The 21,090-nt window shown below is 38.0% G+C and overlaps 1 protein-coding gene across 1 annotated transcript in view; it reads right to left on the bottom strand.

The window, feature by feature from the left end:
• Positions 1-21,090, bottom strand: part of SH3RF2 (SH3 domain containing ring finger 2) — a 62,750-nt gene that overhangs the window by 38,925 nt on the left and 2,735 nt on the right. The gene's annotated exons all lie outside the window — the stretch shown is intronic.

Below are 21,090 nucleotides of genomic sequence, written 5' to 3'. Positions count from 1 at the left end.
TGAATATAAGACGACCCTAAAGGAAAAAAGTTTTACCAGTAAATGTTAATTCATGTAAACTATTTTTTTTAATAAAAGCTATGATTGAGAAAAATATTTTTTTTTTTTGTTTTTATTTCTTGTATTTTCCAACCTGTCCCCCAGTTACGCACATCTGCCCCCAGGCTTGCCACACCAATATGGCACTGTGGCCCATGATATGCCTTTTAACCCTCTATTTGCCACTGTGCCCCTTGGTATGCCTTTTGACCCCCTATGTGCCACTCTGCCTCCAGAAATGCCTTATACCCCTATATCCCATTCTGGCATTTAGGGGGTTAAAATGCATATTATGGGGCAGAGTGGCATATAGGGAGGTATAAGGCATTCCAGGAGGCAGAGTGGCATTAAGGGAGTTAAAAGGCATTATATAGAGCACTCTGCCTCCAGAAATGCCTTATACCCCTATATGCCACTCTGGCATTTAGGGGGTTAAAAGGCATATTATGGGGCAGAGTGGCATATAGGGAGGTATAAGGCATTTCAGGAGGCAGAGTGCACTATTAAATGCCCCCTTAACGCCACTCTGCCTCCTGAAATGCCTTATACCTCCCTATATGCCACTCTGCCCCATAATATGCCTTTTAACCCCCTAAGTGCCAGAGTGGCATATAGGGGTGTAAGGAATTCCAGAAATGCCCTACACACACACACACACACACACACACACACACACTTACCGGTGCTTCCAATTTCCTGCTGTATTGCCGGGGCAGCGGGTTGACGTCTCATTCCGCGGCAGCCGGAAGGAGGTGGAGTTGGCAGCGGGGGTTTGTATGCGTCCGTCGCCAATACCTTCCCCGGCTGTCAGAGATCAGGAACTCTGGAACTCTGATAGTCGGGGAAGGTATTTGCGACGGACGCATACAAACCCCCGCTGCCAACTTCACCTCCGGAAGCACCGGTAAGTGTGTGTGGGGGGGGGGCGACGACAGGAGGATCCAGGTCCCCTGCAGCGGTGCGGGGGATCTGGATCTTAGTCTCCTAATCAGACCTCTATTTGAGGTCTGATTAGAAGACGACCCCGATTGTAAGACGAGGGGTATTTTTCGGAGCATTTGCTCTGAAAAAAACCTCGTCTTATAATCGAGCAAATACGGTATATTTTTCATGAGCAAATGGCTACAAATTTCCATTGCATTGGCTCCTGCAACACATACTTCGAAAATGACAGCGTACTGGAAATAACTTTACCATGAAATTCAGTCATTTCCCAAAGGGAAGGAGACCATGACTGATTCATCACCTGGTCTAAAATAACAGGTGTCTTCAAATAATTGCTATCAAACTCTTGATTTATATTTGTACTCGCAATCTGCTTTTTAAATGTTCCGTATAAGAAACAAGCTGCTGTTCATTCAAGAAAAGATGGACCAGAAGGGCCAGGCACCAGTTCATTTGTTCAGGGTCATTAAGGTCATATGATAGCATTCGACTTGGATAAAGCTCCAAATAAATGAACTTACAGGAAAATACGACAGTTTCTTTTTCCAAGTTTGTATTTAAAAAGGACACTGGCATCAATTAACCTATTAACCTGTTTTCATTTTTCACATTAGTAGTTTTTTTATCGTTATAGGTAGTTTCATATGTACCCCTTTCATAAATATAAAATGCATTTCTTTTTCTTTTTACTGTATTCCTATAAAATAAATTATAATGTCATTTTAATCTCTGTATAGAAAATATATGTGAGTCTCAACTCACGTTTGGTAAAAATCTTCTAAAAAGCATAGGCATAAAACAAGATCTAGCGTAGTTCTTTGGAGGGAAAGTTGATAAATATAAAAATAATAAATGAAATGTACTTTTTACATAATTACACACAAGAAGAACAATATAGAGTACTTTTTAAAGGTAGTGTTTGTTTTAAATGTGAACAAAGAATAGTTAATTAACGTACATTAAACTCTGCATTTTATTATTTGCATGTTGTTATAGGTATAACGTTTTGTAGTGTTTTATATAATATGACCTATGGGCAGTTTATATTTTTTTGAGATTTAACGGAATAAAATTCCTTTTAAAATACTTTTAAAATGGAAGCATCTCATTAAAAACATTAAAAACATTCTACAGCAGTTAATGTTTTAATTATAACTTTGCCTGAAAGAAACCCAGCTTGACATGACAAATTCATAAACAATTTGTATTTTACCATTCAAAGATAAGTCTAGCCTTAACCCCTTACTGACAAAGCCCGTACATGTACGGGCTCAAAATGCATTGTTTTCAATGGGCTGAGGGACCGCCCATTGTCCTTAAGGGGTTAATTTAAGAATTGCATCTTAGACAATCCAGGTTTTATATAGAAATAACTTGCATTAAAGCTCATTGTTAGTCAAAATGCAAGTAGAAAAACACGATTAGAGTAAGCACAAAAAAGTAGTTTTTGCAACAAAATTATTATACTCTGTGTTGTACAATATTTAGCTTCACCTTAACCCCGATTCTGAGTGATTGAGAAAAATGGCTTCCCCATGCCGATAAAACAACTTCACATGGAATGACTACTATAAATTGGGTTCTATTGATGCATGAACACCTTGTCAACACACGTACTGTATGAACACGAACAGGCTATTAGTTATATTTACACAAGAGCTGGATGTATTTAATCATTTAAAGTAAGAAAATAAGTAAAAAAAAATTGGATACCTATAATCAGTGAAGAAAACATTACATTTCAAAGTCACTTTAGCTCAAAAATATGTGACTTTTTTGTGATGATGTTTTATCTATGGTTCATTTAGGATTAAGAAAAAATGAAGACGAAAACTCAAGGTCAGGTGGCAGCTAGAACGGAAGACATCTCAAAATAACCAATCCTTTTTGATTCAGCAGTAAGATATGTGCCTCTCCTCAATCCAAAATGAAATGCTTGATAGAAAATGTTCTCAGAAAAAGCATTAAAAGTGACGGGTGTGGTAACGCTATTGAAGAATAAGCTTGATATACATTTTATTTAAATGCGTCCATCAAATATTAGTCTTGTGAAAATGATGTGCATGTTAGAAACTGTAGGCACTGTACATATTTTACTAGCATATAGGGTCTGACTTCCTCAATTGTTCATACAGAGCTGAAAATATTTAGTAATTTTTGGTTTTGGATGTTTTTCATTTTAGATCGTTTAACGTGGAACACGTGAAGAAAAATAGAGATTATTTCTTTTGTGGTATTTTGCCACTTGCCCGGGTGTAATCACTCGCTGTTACTAATAGCATAAAACATTTTGTATTGCTAATCAAACAAAATTATAAATGAATGACATAAATGAATAAGAATATAAATGACAAGCACATAGTTGAGTTTGTGCCCAGGATTACCATACCCTATACCCAATAATGACGCACACACTTTATTAGGTGCAAATATAATTTCCACAGCTTTAACATGTACAATATTTAAAAGGCCATTGTCAAAACAGACCACCACGGTTAAAACATATATAACAGATTTCCCTTTTATTAACAATGACAATGACCCCCCATAATAAACACATTAACTGTATAACAATGGCACCAATACATACCAGGTGCCTCCACATTAACATATTGACCACAGTAGGCGCATTCCCAGACACCCCTACGAGACCGTTTAACCAAATAATAAACCATGTAGGGGCAAACGAGACACCCCTACGCCACCAACTTAACCAAACAACCAATGCAGGGGCATACCGAGACACCCCTACACCACCCCAGGTTCTGAGCCACAGGCCAGCTCGAAACCTACCAAACTAACTTGAACCAAGTCAAAAAATCCAATGTACTAAACAATAATCCCCAACTATCCCCGCCGCTGTGAAAAAAAAGGGGGTAGTCACCCCCACAACCCACTAGTAAAGGGAGGGAGGATGGGACAACCAGGATTTGGAAAAGCAGTTAAGTGACCGTTTACAAAATGGTTGCCACTTATATCCTCTTGATATCGACCCCACCCATAACAGATTTGAACCAATTAAATTAAATCACTCTAACATAGATTAGAGTCTGTTAATTGATATTATTGATATTTTTTGTATTTGTTTTGGTAGTATGTATGTATATATATGATGTCAAAAAATCAATCAAAATATATATATATATAATTCAAATGTATTAATTCCTACAATAAAAATCATACAACCATAAAATATACCCTGTGAAATATCTACTAGCATTAATACAATAACCGAAAATCCTGGGAGATTGTAGACCTTAGTAATGTAATAAAGTTGAGTTGCCCTATTACCAGAATGTTATAATATATATGCATAATGCATATCATTTTGAGAGAGAGAGAGAGAGAGAGAGAGAGCAAGTAAGAAATAGACAGTCCAATCACAGCCCTAAAGCCCCAGACTCACCAGGAGTTTAGGATAATATTTGTCCCATTGCTCAATAATAAAGTTTTTTTTTAGAATTTTCATTACAGAATATGAGAGATTCCAAAAAGCCGAGTCTGACAGTCCTTCATTGATAGTCTGAACAGTAATTATGTGAACTTTCAACGTTTAGTATTATTCTTTTTAAAGTCGGTGAGATATCTTTGCAGGTTGGGACTAACCAGGTTTCTGTGCGAGGCATTTGCATTCTGCCTGAGGATATCCGAGTATCAAACAGTAGATTGTCAGGTTTAGATGGAAACCCTAGCTAACATATAGGTTAGACAAGCAGAAACTGCGCTATAACCCTTAATCATTTAATATGAGAACAGATAAACCACTGAACAAACTGACACGCAGAAATATGCTATAAGTAAGCCATTCATGATATCATGATGTTATCTACCTCAGATTGTATGCTAGAGTCTGGTTCGATGTGAGCAACATCCTAAATACACTTAATCTTTAATATATAATCAATATAAAAAATAATAATCAATTTGGATGTCTTATTATATACAGAGTACAATATAACTGTAAAAATATAATGCATTTTTGTTGTGTTTTGCCACGATTATAGTGTATTTATGGTGTATTTTTAATGTTATTAATACATTAAAGAATTTCACTTAATAACTTAGTGGTTTCAAGCTCCTTACTGTTAATCGGAGCATATTGCCAAAGTGGCATGAGCTATCATTAAATGGAGACTTGCACCCATCATCCATTTTTTTCTATTTCTTTGAATTATTATTACACGACAATACTCTCACTGTTCTCTTCCCACTTTAAAAGTCAGTCTGAGTCACCGCAAACCAATTTTACCTGTCTGAGTTACTCCGTTTGAAGTCTGTCAACTTGAAAAACCGGTTCAGCACGAAACAGCTTTGTACAGTCATGTATTTTATTTTGCTACGGTGACTTATTTAAATGTAAGATTATTTAAGTATTTTAATGTACGTTTTGTTTATTGTTTATTTTGTTTAATGAGTTACAACTTCAGACATTTAATTGCCTACACTGTAAATACACTGTATAGTACAAAGTGATATATTTTACTATGTATTTAACACGTTTGTAATTAAATGCAACCTTATAAACATCATTAGTAAATACTAGTTCTGTTGAACGTCCAAACGTCATCCTATAATGAAAATTATTCATATTTTTAGCTGGGAACACTTAATTGTCATGTGACACTAAACTCAGGCACTATTAGCTTCTTGCCATTTAAACTGAAAAAAAGCCTCTTAAAAGCTCTGTGATCAGAAATGCTGATGCTATAATTGGTTCTAATCCGTGCTATTAATAAAAGTATTAAAATACACCAGAAGAGTGTGTGTGTGTGTATATACCGTATTGGCTCGAATATAGGCCGCACTTTTTTCCCCCACTTTAAGTTTTTAAAGTGGGGGTGCGGCCTATATTCGGGGTCTAGCGCCCGACGCCCGGGACATGCAGTCCCGGGCGCCGGGCAGGCAGCGGGGTTAAGATACAGATCCCCCGCAGCGGTGCAGGGGACCTGCATCCTTCTCCCCGATACGCTCAGACAGCCTCCCCTGCCAGCACTTTCCACGGGGGGGGGGGTGCCGGCACGGGAGGTTATCTAAGCGTTTTACCTCTGCCCACCCCCGACTTACCGGAGCAGACTCCCGGGTGTCTTGCGGGGCCGGCGGGAGACATTTACGCAATACGCAAATGCAACTTCCGGTAACGGTACCGGAAGTTGCATACGCGTATTGCGTAGATGTCCCTCGCCGGCCCTGAAGACACCCGGGAGTCTGCTCCGGTAAGTCGAGGAGGGGGGGCAGAGGAGGACAGCGGCAGCGTATCGCGGGGAGGGAGGACAGCGGCAGCGTATCGCGGGGAGGGAGGGCAGCGGATCTCGGGGAGGGAGGACAGCGGCAGCGTATCGCGGGGAGGGAGGACAGCGGCAGCGGATCTCGGGGAGGGAGGGCAGCGGATCTCGGGGAGGGAGGGCAGCGGATCTCGGGGAGGGAGGGCAGCGGATCTCGGGGAGGGAGGGCAGCGGATCTCGGGGAGGGAGCGCAGCGGATCGCGGGGAGGGAGGACAGCGGCAGCGTATCGCGGGGAGGGAGGACAGCGGCAGCGTATCGCGGGGAGGGAGGACAGCGGCAGCGTATCGCGGGGAGGGAGGACAGCGGCAGCGTATCGCGGGGAGGGAGGACAGCGGCAGCATATCTCGGGGAGGGAGGACAGTGGCAGCATGTTTTTTTTGGTGCTTTTTTAAAGAAAAAAAACTTTTTCTTTAAAAAAGCACCAAACTTTTAGGGTGCGGCCTATATACGGGGGCGGCCTATATCCGAGCCAATACGGTATATATATATATAACTATAGCAAATTAAACAAATTTAATTATTCTTACAGTATTAATAACCCATTCTAGGTTATTGAACACTGAGGTTAATGTGTTTTAAGTAAATAAATAAAATATAGTGGTAGCAACATTTTGTAGAACGCTAGGCTTTTGTAGATTTAATTTTTTTACAATGCTCACCCACCTGATGTTCTGGCCATCTACCAAATAACAGGGTTTCAATAATTGTCTTTACTGATTTACTGTCAGTAAATTTATTGGCGGTTGTCAACCCTAGTTATTCCTGGACAATTGCGCGATTGTATCAGCAGATTGTGTATTATAAATGATCGAAAATAATAGGTTGCATTTACTGACTCATTCCATCAGACTCTCCTCCAGCTGTCCAAGTGGAAAACAAACTATTTAGAGGGCTGCAATATTCAACATATATGTTGCCCATTGAGATAAAGATTTCCAGAGGCTTTAACATTTGCCAGATGCAGCCTTTCCCTTTTAAAAGTTTCTTACCCCATATATGTTTGACGTGTGCAAATGAGCCAAAAACATTCTGGACAAATTGTTTTGTTCTTTTATGTCCCATTTGTTTTCAGGCAACAAATTTCGCTTCTTCTTTCACTTCCGTTCCCTCTTGTTCTTCATCTTCTCTCTTTAATCTTTTATCATCTTTCTTTGTCCGCATCTCAGCAGACATAACCTGGTGCCCCAATCGGGGGAGAGGACATCACCGTAAGCACCCACATTTTGCCCTAAGCAGTACTTCTGGAGGCATCCTCTCCCCCGATTGGACATCACTGGAAGTTCGTGCCTGGTTATGTACATGGAAATGCAGATGAAGATGGATGGTAATAGAGAGAATATAAAAGATAGAAGATGAGGAACAACAAATTTCGGAAGAGCAAGTGGTCGGAAGAAAAGGACATGGTCGTCAGAGAAGGTAAGGAAGCATTTAAAGAGTGTGAGAGAAACAATGAATGCGAATGAGAGTGTGTGAGTCCATCTCCTCTACTGAAAAAGGGAAAACAGAATAGCTTCTTTTAACGACCAACTAGATCCATTCTAGCTCATCATCTACCCATTGTTGTTCAACGCACCGTTTTATACATTCTCAAAATTGTAAGCATTCTGGTTGCTCTCAGGAATGTAAACTAGATACATAACCATGTGTACTTTCAAATAAAAAAAAGCACGCAATATATGTATTTCTTAAAAAAAAAATAACTGTAGGACAGGACTGAGGGCAATATGCTAGAATGAAAGCATGTATACTATGGAGAAACAATGGGAAGAAGAGAAAGTATAACAAATTTTTTCAGTTTCTCAAACAGCAAGAGTTTTTAGTTACAGGTTTGTTTTGTATTTTATTTAAACTGTGGTCCTTTAGTACATGTTCACATATTTAGCACATGTATGCAGGCATTGGGGAACACAAAGTAAATTCTTAAATTGACATACATGGGAATTGTCGCTCTTTTTTTTAACTAAAGAATTATTGGGGTTTAGTAGTAGACCAAAACATACTACACACCCTCACACACACACGCATATATATATATGGAGAAGCAAGTATGTTTTCTTCACAAACAAGCTTCCCCATTGTAGAAAATAATCAAATCATTATATATGCAACATTGCTAATTAGGCATCTGTGCCGTTTTTTTGTGAGGAGCTTCTGGCTAGATGGTTAAAATGTTTTATTGCAGCTGGTTTATGGTTTTACAAATTAGGGGCACGAAGGGTTAAAACAGCTATTTGGATATGTAATGCGCTCTAAACACAGCAGTGCTGTAGGCAATCGGGCCCAACGCAAGCGCTTTCTAATTTATGAAGCACACGGGCCCTAAAGCAAATGCTAAACTCTTAACCGACACATTTACAAGGATTTGGAAGATCTGCCGTATAATGGGATTCGTAGCAGAACCAATTTCATTCTTTCAAACAAATGATATTACATATGCAGCAAAACATGAGACAGATACTCAGGACAACACACAAATGGGGCAGCTGGAAACACACAATATGTGTACGTGTGGGTATAAATATGGATTCCCCGTTTAGCTGAGATTGAAAACAGTTGAATGGGAATGCATATTTACTTTTCCTGAAGAAAGCTCAATTGAATTAGCTGCAGCTTGTATATCTCTGTGGGTTTTCTAGAATGCAGCTCTTGAATAATAGTTTTGTCCGTCACTCTCAAGATCAAATGGCAAACACAATGTTTCTCAGTCACAACTTATTTTTCGATAAAGTAGGGGTTGCAAGTTACTTCCTGTTCACCCGTTTGAAAATTCAACGTTAATTTTACAATTCACCAATTCATCTGCAAATTTTGGTCATTTAACCACAAAAGTCTAAATCAGACTTATTTAGATCACCAGTGTTAACCTACTTCTGTCTGATATTTCCATTACCAGTATATGATTGAAATTATTGCTCTCAGGCAGGTGACTCTGAAATATTAAGGGGTTGAGAAGATGGCGTTTTAAAGTTGGTAACTTCAATTAGTAAGTGAACACCGGAGGTAAAGCGGTGGACATAGGGACAACATGGCTGAGGTAAAGCCATGCAGCCCTCCCTATCTCTGGGGAGATTATGCTGATGGCCAGCATAGGGTCAGATTGTGGATGGTGGGGGGCCCTTGGGAACAGACCAGTGACCAGAGGGATATATGAAGGGACCCTCTCAGGTAACTGCCATGGGTATATAAACTTAACCCAAAAAAGGGGGATGGAGGGATGAGTTATATGCAGCCAACAACACACTGGGGCAGTTCCCTAAGAGGGTCCCTTTATATACCCCTCTTGTCACCGTGGGCTGTCCCCAAAGCCCCCCACCATCCACAATCTGACCCCTTGCTCCATTAGCATAGTATCCCCAGAGACAGGGAGGGCTGCCATATAGGTGGTTTGACTTGTGGTGCACAAGCCTTGTGCTTAAGTGGAGTGCTAGTGCCCTCGTGATTCGAGATGTTGAATGTGGGATGCCCTGCATAAGATGCAGGTAGTCACCCCAGGAATATAAATGGTACGCCTATGCCAACCTGTGGTGATGCTACAGTTAAATTGGTTATTTTCATATTGGTGGAATTGATGGTAAAAGTGCAATGTGTTTGCTCAGTTGACAACTCACGCTAATGAGGGTTGAATATATTTTAACATAGTTATCCTGATTTGCATATATTCTGTGCACCATTATGTTTACAGTTTGTTTACATTTAGTTTGAGTGACATGTTGAGTGTTACAGTGCAGAGGTACAAGTCTAAAAGCACAATGGACAAAATTATCCATAGCTGACTATAATAAAAATCCTTAGAGTTGTTGCGTTGTCTTTTCGTTTTAGGTGGTGGGTGGAAAGGGGTTCTGACATTGGTTCTACCTCAGTTTAGTGGCACATATAGTAAAACTACGGGTTTATTTAGTAGGAAAAATAGGGGTAATCAAATGTAACATTTATAAAAAAAAGAATTATACAAAAGTGAAAACTTTACTTAAGGCTTAAGGAAAACACAATTCATAACCCAAAGACAATAGGAATGAGATCACTGTTGAAAGTTTAAAGAAGACACAAGAGGATGATTCACACTGCAGGTACATAGAAAGTGAACGTGTGATATCATTCGTTTTTTAAAATGTGAAAAAATATTTGGATACACATCAAGTTTATGAAAATAAATAATAATGGTCTAAGAAAAAGGCACTAGATAAATTCATATATGGCTGCCCAGTCATAAGAAATACATGAGCCTATGCTGCTGTGGTATACTAGAAGCTGTATATTGTACTCCACCAGCAAGTCTCCTGTGCCTCCTTCCATTTCTAGAAGCTCATGTGACATGAGCGCAGGGTGAGATCTCCGTCCCAACCCCAGCCATCAAGATCTTTAGTTAGAGCTCTGATTTGGGAGCTGTCATCATGAAATTATATTGATTCAGTTGATTCTCTTACAAATTGTTTCTAAAACGACACTGCGCTAACAAGCAGACACAAGCAGTAGTGGTAGTGGTCTGGTCCTGATAACTCTCCACCGGTTTAATGAAAGGGAAACAAATGAGAACACAGTCATTAAAAGCTATTCACATGCTTGTTGAGAATTGTGGTGATGTAAATGTGACTACAAACATGTATGCTAATAGGAAATAATGTGGTAGGCACACTAAATGTGGCATAGTCATGCTGGAAGCATTTGATGGTAACACACAGGAGAAAGTATATTCAATTTGGCGGCTGCTGCTGCTGCATCAAGGGCCGTTAACCACTAGGTAATAGCATACTTCCTGCTATTGTTTCTATTAATCGTGAGGATAACTATGTCAGCTTGCAGAAGTAGTATGCCCCAGTAATTATGAATTCAGTTAAAAAAATACCCTTACTTTACTTAATAGGGAGAACACTCCCTACATTCCATTTCAGCTATTGCATTATATGTACAAGTGTGTGCTCTTATTGACACACAAACTAAAACTGATGCACAGAATGGCCCAATTATGCACTATAATCTTTTAATGACCACATATACACAGTGGTATCACTACACAGCATCAGATTCATCACCAATTCATTATCCAAGCACCTATCATGAACATACCTTGTAATTACACTATTACTTCTTTATTGTGAAGGGAAGAATGCGTTCTATGATTGCTAGTTTGTGTTGCCAGTTATCTGTATGATACATATGGTGTCCTTAAGACAGTAACAATTAGGGACAAGAAGGAAGGGGAAAAAATAGGAATAGTTTTGGAAACACCAATAAGTCTAAAGTTTGTTTCTTTAATAAAACTTGTTATTCTCTAGCTGTACTATGCCCCCCATATTTCTATATGCATTCTAATGAAATTTGTTAATGTAAATCAATTTTCATAAAACTCTATACTATTTACAGTATTAAAGTGAATAACAATTACAAATATCCTAGCAAAACTGAATACATGCACATCTGGCCAAAATTTTCATCAGCTGAAAATATTACATTTCTTTAGATAGAGATAATGTTTTTTACTTCTGTTTATGTTTCAAAATTGCAAACTTGAAACACACATTGAATTTAAATACCGTATTTGCTTGATTATAAGACGACCCCCCAAATCTGAATATTAATTTAGGAAAAAAAAAAGAAAAAGCCTGAATATAAGACGACCCTATAGGAATAAAGTTTTACCAGTAAATGTTAATTCATCTAAACTATTTTTTTTTAATAAAAGCTATGATTGAGAAAAATATTTTGGTTTTATTTCGTTCTATTTTCCAACCTGCCCCCCAGTTATGCACATCTGCCCCAGAAATGCCTTATACCCCCTATATGCCACTGTGCCCCATGATATGCCTTTTAACCCTATATGCCACTGTGCCCCATGATATGCCTTTTGACCCCCTATGTGCCACTCTGCCTCCAGAATTGCCTTATACCCCTATATGCCACTCTGGCATTTAGAGGGTTAAAAGGCATATTATGGGGAAGAGTGGCATATAGGGAGGTTTAAGGCATTCAGGAGGCAGATTGGCGTATAGAGGGTTAAAAAGGCATTTCTGGAGGCAGAGTGGCATTAAGGGGGTTAAAAGGCATTTCACAGAGCACTCTGCCTCCAGAAATGCCTTATGCCCCCCCCTCCTCCAAATTTACCGGTGGTTCTGACTTCCCTGTCATGTAGCCGGGGCAGCGTGTAGATCCCACGCACTTCCGCTGCAGCCGGTAGGAGGCGTGGCTAGCAGCGGGGGTTGTCTGCGTCTATCGCGCAGACCTTCAACGACTGTCAGAGATCAGAGTTCCCCGCACAGGTGTGGGGAACTCTGATCTCTGACAGCCGGGGAAGGTCTGCGCGATGGACGCAGACAACCCCCGCTGCTAGCCACACCTCCTTCCTGCTGCAGCGGAAGTTGTCTACGCGAATCGCGTAGACATCTACATGCTGCCCCAGCTACACACCGGGACTCAGAAGTACCGGTAAGTGGGGCGGGGTGGGGTGGGGGGGGACAGGAGGATCCAGGTCCCCTGCAGCGGTGCGGGGGATCTGGATCTTAGTCGTCTCATAGCCAGACCTATTTGAGGTCTGATTATAAGACGACCCCGATTATAAGACATGGGGTATTTTTCAGAGCATTTGCTCTGAAAAAAACCTCGCCTTATTATCGAGCAAATACGGTAAATTGAAATAAAATGTTAGTTCATTAGTTCACAAATTTTACTATTAAATGGTAGAGCATTTATTAACCTTGCTTCATCTAAAACTGCATGCACAGGTGTAAAAGATTATAATTTGCAGAGTTACAACACACTAAATTATTTTTGGAAGAAGGAGTCATAGATGAGATGAAGGTTACACCTAGTTTTTCATACCAAATAAGAACGGTGCATAGTTAATGTTTAGGGCGGACATATCATTTAGAATATTACCCAAGGTACTCTCCGAAAAGTTTTTAGGTCAGATAGTTGGTGATCATAATCATTAAAACTCTCTCTAACATAATTCATTTAAAGTAAATCTATTATTTTAACACTGTGGAATGTGTGTATACAATGGTGTGGTTATTTTGTACAATGGATAAAACTGAGCGGTGTCCTAATTTTTCTTTCCTTTGAAATAATCTAGAGACGTTTACTAGAGATAGTAAATTTATTGTTACTTTTTTTCCCCAAATTAACAAATCTTTCTGAATACGCCTAAAGTCATGTACAAGTAACAGTGTTATAGTTTATAAATGTGATGTCTTTTTATTTCACGGTGCAAGAATCATCAATTTAACGAAATGTGTTTTTTTTGCTAAATAATTTAATAAAATAAAACAAGAAGTGAGAGCGCTGAAATAAAAACAAATGTATTTAAACCCCACACCAAAAGTAATTAAAACAAAGTTACTGTGAAATAAATTAAAACAGTATTATAATTTATTCATTCTGATCGATCTAGCTATCTATGTACCTATGTGTATACAATGCGGTGTAATCACACTCACAAACAAGATGTCCTCAATATGACACCACTGTGAGGACTTCAGAACTTCATCTTGGACCATGTGTGTTACTGTTCATGTAAGTTTGTTAGTATGGTATGGTAGTATGTTAGTGTGGGTAAAAATGTATGTTACTGTACGTGTGTAAATATTTTAGTATGTTACTGTGTGTAAGTACATATTTTAGTGTGTGTACGTGTGTTGCTACATTACTATATGTGTGTGTAAGTATGTTAGTAAGTTACTGTGTATGTGTGTAAGTATAGTAGTATGTTACTGTGAGTGTGCAAGTACTTTTGTTATAGTGTGCATGTTAACATGTGTGTCTAAATATGTAAGTGTGTGTCTGTGTGTAGGATGAGTTTGAAGGCCTCAACTGTACTTCTCGCGTGGGTGGTGGGTGACATTTTCTTGCTACATCACTGGACAAGAACAAGGTCTGATTAAGAGCTTTACATCAGGACAAAAGGGATGTCTAGATGGGCCTTATGGTCCTTATTTCCCATGAAATTTAATGGTTCTGTCTTAGCCAGCTAGTAAACATACATTAAGTTCATTTGTAGGACCCATACCATGTATTAAGGGGAAACTATATGCATTTTGCTTACAATGGAACCACATCCAAAAATGCAGTAGTGGAGTATGGCATCCTTACTACACAGTAACTGTAACACTATATTATCTACACTATATATAATTATAATAGCACTTAATAGATAAAAGCCTGGAGTCTTTGCTCTTTAACACAACTTATCTATATTAACAACAATTACACGCCATTTAAAGACCATTAACAAACAAAAATAGAATAAAACAAGGAAAATATTTCCTTAAAAGCAATTCTTTTAGATATAATATGCATTCAATTATGTCCTTGATTTAATCTACCCTCAACACATTATAAGGAATCCATTTTATATTATAAACAGTGGTGACATTTCAGAAAGTATTATGTAGTATGCCTTTGTTCCTCATTCACTGTGATTAGCAATATTATTGTCTTGCTGAGTTAATGCTTCATTTAAACATAATGTAAAATCTACAAAAATCTACAAAGAAATATTTTATCAGTTACAATGTTACAACCAATGACCTGCTGGTATGTGTTTCGTAGAATTCACAGGAGCCATGTTATGAAATGGTTTCATTTTGTAACAATAACTATGTGATATATATATATATATATATATATATATATAATATATCAGTTCCATGTTCTCTTGTCTTGTCAAGAGTATGGGCTAAACCCTCCCAAGTCCAAATGGGAGACTCCACAGAAAGTTGACAGCAACATCAGGAAGAAGGAGTATGCAGCTGGAGAAGTACCAGGGCCTGAAAGAAGAACCAGAGAAGAAGGCCAAAATGGTCCAAGTGGTCATAGGAGCACTCAGGGCTGTGACTCACAAGCTGAGAGACTGAGAAAGTGCCTCGAAAAGATTCCAGGAACAACATCAGAACACTCTCTCCAGAAAAATATAGTGCTAGGAAGAGCTAAGATACTAAGCAGAACCCTCAAACTCCCAGGCCTCTGGTACCCAAAGGACCCAAAGTTGAGGAAGACACATATCACGCAAGGGTGAGAAGGGAATTATAAAAAAATGCCAGAGATCCCATTGTTTAAGCTTAAAAATTATCTATACATTATAGTGATATATAGCTGTAAGCTTACATGCTTGTATGTTGCTTATTTAGGAGGAAGGGTCCCTCTCTAGGACCCAAATTCCCATGTCCTTCTCTCCTCTCTTGGTTTTCATCTTTCTAGGACCAGTGCTGGGTCAGTATCATTATATAATAGAGCCCTAGGGCCCTAAAAGCCACAGTGATGTCTATATAAAAACAGAAAATAATTTTTTAAACAATATTTTTTATACAAAACAACGCAAGAACTCAATGAATGCCCATTGAATATCTTTATGAAAACACCTATCTAAGGCATAAATATTGGGAATTCCGTCACACTATATTGCCATATATTTCTATGTCACAGTGCCTCAAGTTTGACAAGTCCTATGTAACTTTTCAAGGCTAATTGGTCATTATTATTCTAACAGCAACCCAGGAATCAGAATTGTTATGACTTTTTCGGTTGTGCGCTCCGCTATTTTTGAATTTTTGTTTTAGAAATAGCTATAAGCAGGTCACATTTTCACATAAAATTGCCTCAGCAGAGCACATCCTCAACCATGCCTCCAACTCCACACGAAAAACAAAAGCATCCCTCTCTGGAAACTGAAATTGTAGTATGCGAGCATATAAATCAGTTTACATATTGTATCATAATTTATATATTGTACATGCCTATAATACACACTAATTATTCCAGTGGCATTTTTTTAAAAAATATTTGTAAAAACACATCTCTAGTTATTTAGAAAATGACTACATTTTTGCTTCTTTCTCCTCAAAAGATTCTGCCAATTCCTAAAAAAATATTATTAAAGATGCTATCAATGTGGTAATTTTTTAGCATATTTTGAAAAAGAAGGTTATTATGATAATACCGTACTAGCAAAAATAATTATTTCTTCCACTCCTTCCTTTAAATAATGAAATAGGGTTTTTTTTTTGCATTCTGACTTGATCATAACATTTTAGCTGCTTTATATCTCATGCATCCCTATGGATTTTGGTGTAATTTAAATGCTTTTGCATTGGTTCATTGGAACTGACAGCTCAATGTAGACTCATTTTCTTTCTGTGGGAAGCAGATTGCAGCGTTTTTTACGGAGGATCTGTGCAATGCAACAATGTGAGAGTGGATCCCAGTAAATGTTATAAAATATATAATGCATTTAAGACTAAATTGGTATTAGCCAAGACTATTAATAATGAAGTAAAGAGCTCACACTTTGGTTTATATCTTTATTCAGCAATTAACCTTTTGATAGGAACTTGGCTCTGAAATGTGACCAAATGTTGGTTAGAATTTATCTAGATATCTAACGATGGACCCCAATGGTTGGGGATGGGCTGGTTAGAGTTTTGTGAATACCTAAAATGATAAGACTTACAAGTTCAAGATGGCGGTATAGAAAGAACACAAGCTTTCAAGATTACTTAGGTCTTTTCTTCAGGCCTAAGTAGACAAGAAAACTTGCAATTTGGTTAGCATATAAAAGCATCATAGGAAAAGTTTCAGCTGTAAAATGTCATGCTATATCATCATCACATTCACCGCATGTTTAACATTTGATGAATAAATGGTTTCATTGAGGCACCTGAAGACCTTTCAGTGCGATATAATTCAGCTGAAAATGAATCACCTGGAATGTCCAGTCCCTGTCACAATGAATGTTCCGCTAGCCTGTAGATAGGTTTGGTGACAGCTGAGTCTTGTTAATTACATCAGTGCCTGTGGTTTATTCTACTTTAATTTGAGGTGATTTGAATGAATAGATTAAATCAACCGCATATTCCTGAGAACGGGATAAGAATGTTTTAAGTACTGGTATAGTCAAATATTTGGTAGAGTCTTTTACTTGGGCAAAGAGAGTGCAAGTGGTCAATGATATTATCTGTCAGAGAAAAGTGCTTACCAATTTTTGTGCTTGTATTTTCTGTGTTGTTGGGGTCTATTCACTAAACAGCAAATGGTTACAAGGTAGCAAAAAATAGCAGCAGCAAATTCACACAAGTTGAAAAGTCCAACACACAAGTTCACTTAAAGCCAACTCATATTAGAACTTGCAAAATATAACTCTCATACACTAGACTGCAGCCTCTAAAGTTGATGAGTTAAAAATAGCAAGCAACTCGCAGAATAACTAACCCCTTGTTGTTTGCAATTTGCAAATACAAGCTAAAGTTAGTTCCAACTTCCAAGTTACCTCACTTGCCCATACATTAAAACGTGCATTGTATTCTTGTAGTCGCTGGTACATGGGAGAATATACACACGCCTGCAACTAGCAGTCATTTATTAACTCACTTTAATAAACCCACTGGACATGAAGATGATTATCAGACAGTCGGTAGGTAGGACTTTAAGGGATGAAGGGAGAGGAGAAACATGGGATGGGGTCTGTGCCTCTCCAAGGATGTTTTCAAGCACTCTAAGCCCCCACCCCAATGGGCAGCAGTGTTTTAATTGATTTTAAGAACCCCATCACATTGAAAAAAGGATCGTTGACAAGACACTAATTTTATTTGCTAACTCCCCCTTTGCAAAATTTAAAGTGACTGGCGTTTCCATCCCCTTATAAATATCTTGCATATTGTATTGAGTATCACAGGTGTTTTCTGAGTGTTACCATGAGTGGAGAGGCAACCTCAGTCAAGTTAGCTCAATCGAATTAACCCTTAAATTGACTTCTTAGTGAAAAGACCGTAATGTGTCAGTTATTTTAGCTTTAGGTTTTATCACGCCTGCATAACATACATATATGCTCTGAAAGAGATCTACTTCTCTAGTTTGAATATTAATATGTTCTTTATTGTCAGAAAGGTTTGGAGCTATATCTACCAATATTCATAACAGGATTAACCCCAGGTCACAACTAATAGCATTGTGCGTATTCTTGTATGTTCTGTTACTTGGGTGCATTCGATCTGCTACATGGAGATCCAGTTTTTTGGTCAGGTAACCAGTAATCATCATTATGTGTGTCTTGGGCTTCTGCTTCGTGTTGTGTTCTAATTTCATATTTGTGTTTAATTGCATTGTATGCTATATTTCTGGCAATTACATTATGGTTTTAATGTTTTAAGATGTCCATTAAGTGTAATATACAGCTTTAATTTTGGAGTGCAAATTCCTTTCTTATTTTGACCTGGAGGGCAACGTTTACAGAAGAGCCCCATCGGGAGAAGAATCAGGCAGAGGGGCCATATGTGTTGTGGCAGATGCGTGAATTTATACACACGTGGGGTTGGAGCTTGGGTGGCAAGGCAGGCTGCCTGTGAATATTTATAAAGAAGATTCTCAAGGAGCCAGCCTTTTTACATAATTGCCCAAACTATTGTCTAGATTATTATCTTTTATTTCTTTATTGCCAATAATGCAGCGCCATACAAATTAAATGGGGCGTAAATAACAAATGAATACATACAGATATATCAGGAGCTGGGAACCCTGCCTGTAAGCTTGCAATCTAGCCTTATGGTATTTTATACAATGTTCCAGTCAGAAATGGTGGGCTTTTGAGTTCAGTTATATGGCAGCTGTGGATGGGGACACCGGTAATTGCCGTAGGGATATGACTTATATGCTTATGCCAGCTATTTGGTTTTAAAACAATAATGGTTAATGTTTGGTGAAGTTTGTTTTAATGAAAGGCTGCATATTAAATTGCATTCAAGACAAATTTAAAGTGGTTTAAATTGGAACGTTTTAAAAAATCTTAATTGTAGCTGGTTATGATTACTATGTAAATGGCATTTATTATTAGTGTCACAGTACAGATGAGCTGGATGATCTGCTCCAAGGACATATACGGTAATTATCCATCACGGACAGTTTAATAAAGAAAGGTTATATTTTAAAACATAGTGTTACATATATTATTTTTGAGGGGTCCATTATGGGTAGTACCCCAGTTATGAAATGTACGCCTCAAAGTACTTTGCATGCCACTACGTTTGGATCTGAATGCCAAAGCTTATCGACTGTTTACCACAGTGACCTAAATTTAAGTCCTATATGGACAAAACGCGTCAGGTGTGCAGGTGACCGTATGTTGCTCTAATTGAGACATTTGGTTTACCTTGACATTGTGCCATCATTTTACTGATGTATTTATTACCTATAAAGACAAACTTGTATTTGGAATTGAGTCCATCCTCATGAGTAGTTTCTAAATATCAAAACTGGATTTGTCCTGGCAACCTGAATTCAGTGTCTGCTTACCACAGTGTTCAAATGAGATTTGACTTAAAGGTTAATGTAATCTACAAATTATTGTACAATTTAGTATGTAATTAAAACAACCTAAAAATAAGATACTGACAGTGCCTCTTTAAATCTTTCTTGTTGAAACCTGGATCGCTCACCCAGACTGCAGTTACTTGGATAATGGTAAGAGATTGCTTGTTTCCTCTTTGCCTACGTTGACACAGATAGCAAAGTAAAATATACAAATCAGTGATCTCACACTTGGCATCTGCTTGGGCCACACCTGAGCCTACCTTACAATAAGAGACTCTGATGGTAGTCCTGCTTATCTGCTTTCATGCAGCATAATGATTAGATGGTAAAACACCGACAGCTACTCACAACACCACAGAACTATAGAATAAAGTAGCCCGCTTTCTTATTGTGCGCAGCTGCTCAGATAAGCATATCACTACTTAAAGTGCGTTAAACATTTCTGATGCCACAGTGCAAATGGAAATCATCTCCTCTTCTCAGCCGGAGCATCTACTTTGCGCCAGAGCCACGACTTAATGTGATATCCTGGCAAGGTCACACAGCGCCATTTGTTAACATAACATTTTATCTGGTTTACATTTTTAGTTTTTTTTTCCATTTTACATTATTATTATTATACAATTGTTTCATACCTTCCTGACAAAAGTGATATTTTTTTTTTACTATATAAAATAAATGCAAATCTACATACTGGCAATTTTAACAAACAGCTCAAAACCAAACAGATGGTATACGATGGTTGTTTTTCGTTTTCCTAAATCTTCCGACAAAAGCAGCATAACAAAGTAACTGGAAACTTCAACAATATCAGTTCATCATTAAAGGGAACTTTTTAAAAATTTGTTATGGATATAGAATATTTAAATAAAAATAGTCCATGCATTTTAAAATATATTAAAAATACTCTCTCTCTCTTTCTCTTTCTCTCTCTTTCTCTCTCTCTCTCTCTCTCTCTCTCTCTCTCTCTCTATATATATATATATATATTTAAATATTTTCCTATATAATTGGATATTTACCTTTCTGGCATATGTGCTCCACTAATTAAGTTACCATTTCCCCTCGGGTTTAAAGACAGAAACAAAATGAGGATCTATATTGATGAAGTTGTTTTTGATTTGTTATCTTAAGGTCTAGAGTAATATGTCTGTGGTTGTCCTATGAATATATTGAGTCATAGATGAGAAATTACCTTTAGAGTAAATGGTTCCACAAGGTTGGTTCATGTTTTAGCTCAATACCTATCACGTAAACCAAAATATTTCAGAACTTTTACACCTACATTTTCTAAGGAGGGAGGAAGGTATTCATCCATAGGGCTAGTGTTAAAATTTCAAAGCTGGTATAAACAATAGTAGCCATGGTTGCCTATATTTTGGGATTTTGCGCAGCCCTGTGTTGAGATACTGATTTTATCCCATATCCTCAGGTGTGTAAGTGTTAACAGTGCTCTGCTGGGGATGCTTTGAGAAAGCCAACTATCTGTTGATACCATAATTTATATCAAATCTGTTAAATTTAACCACAGCT

The sequence above is a fragment of the Spea bombifrons genome, chromosome 4, assembly GCF_027358695.1.
Source record: "Spea bombifrons isolate aSpeBom1 chromosome 4, aSpeBom1.2.pri, whole genome shotgun sequence".
In the NCBI taxonomy this organism is placed as follows: domain Eukaryota; kingdom Metazoa; phylum Chordata; class Amphibia; order Anura; family Pelobatidae; genus Spea; species Spea bombifrons.
The sequence above is the reverse complement of the archived record's forward strand: the minus strand, read 5'-3'. Positions and strand labels throughout refer to the sequence as shown.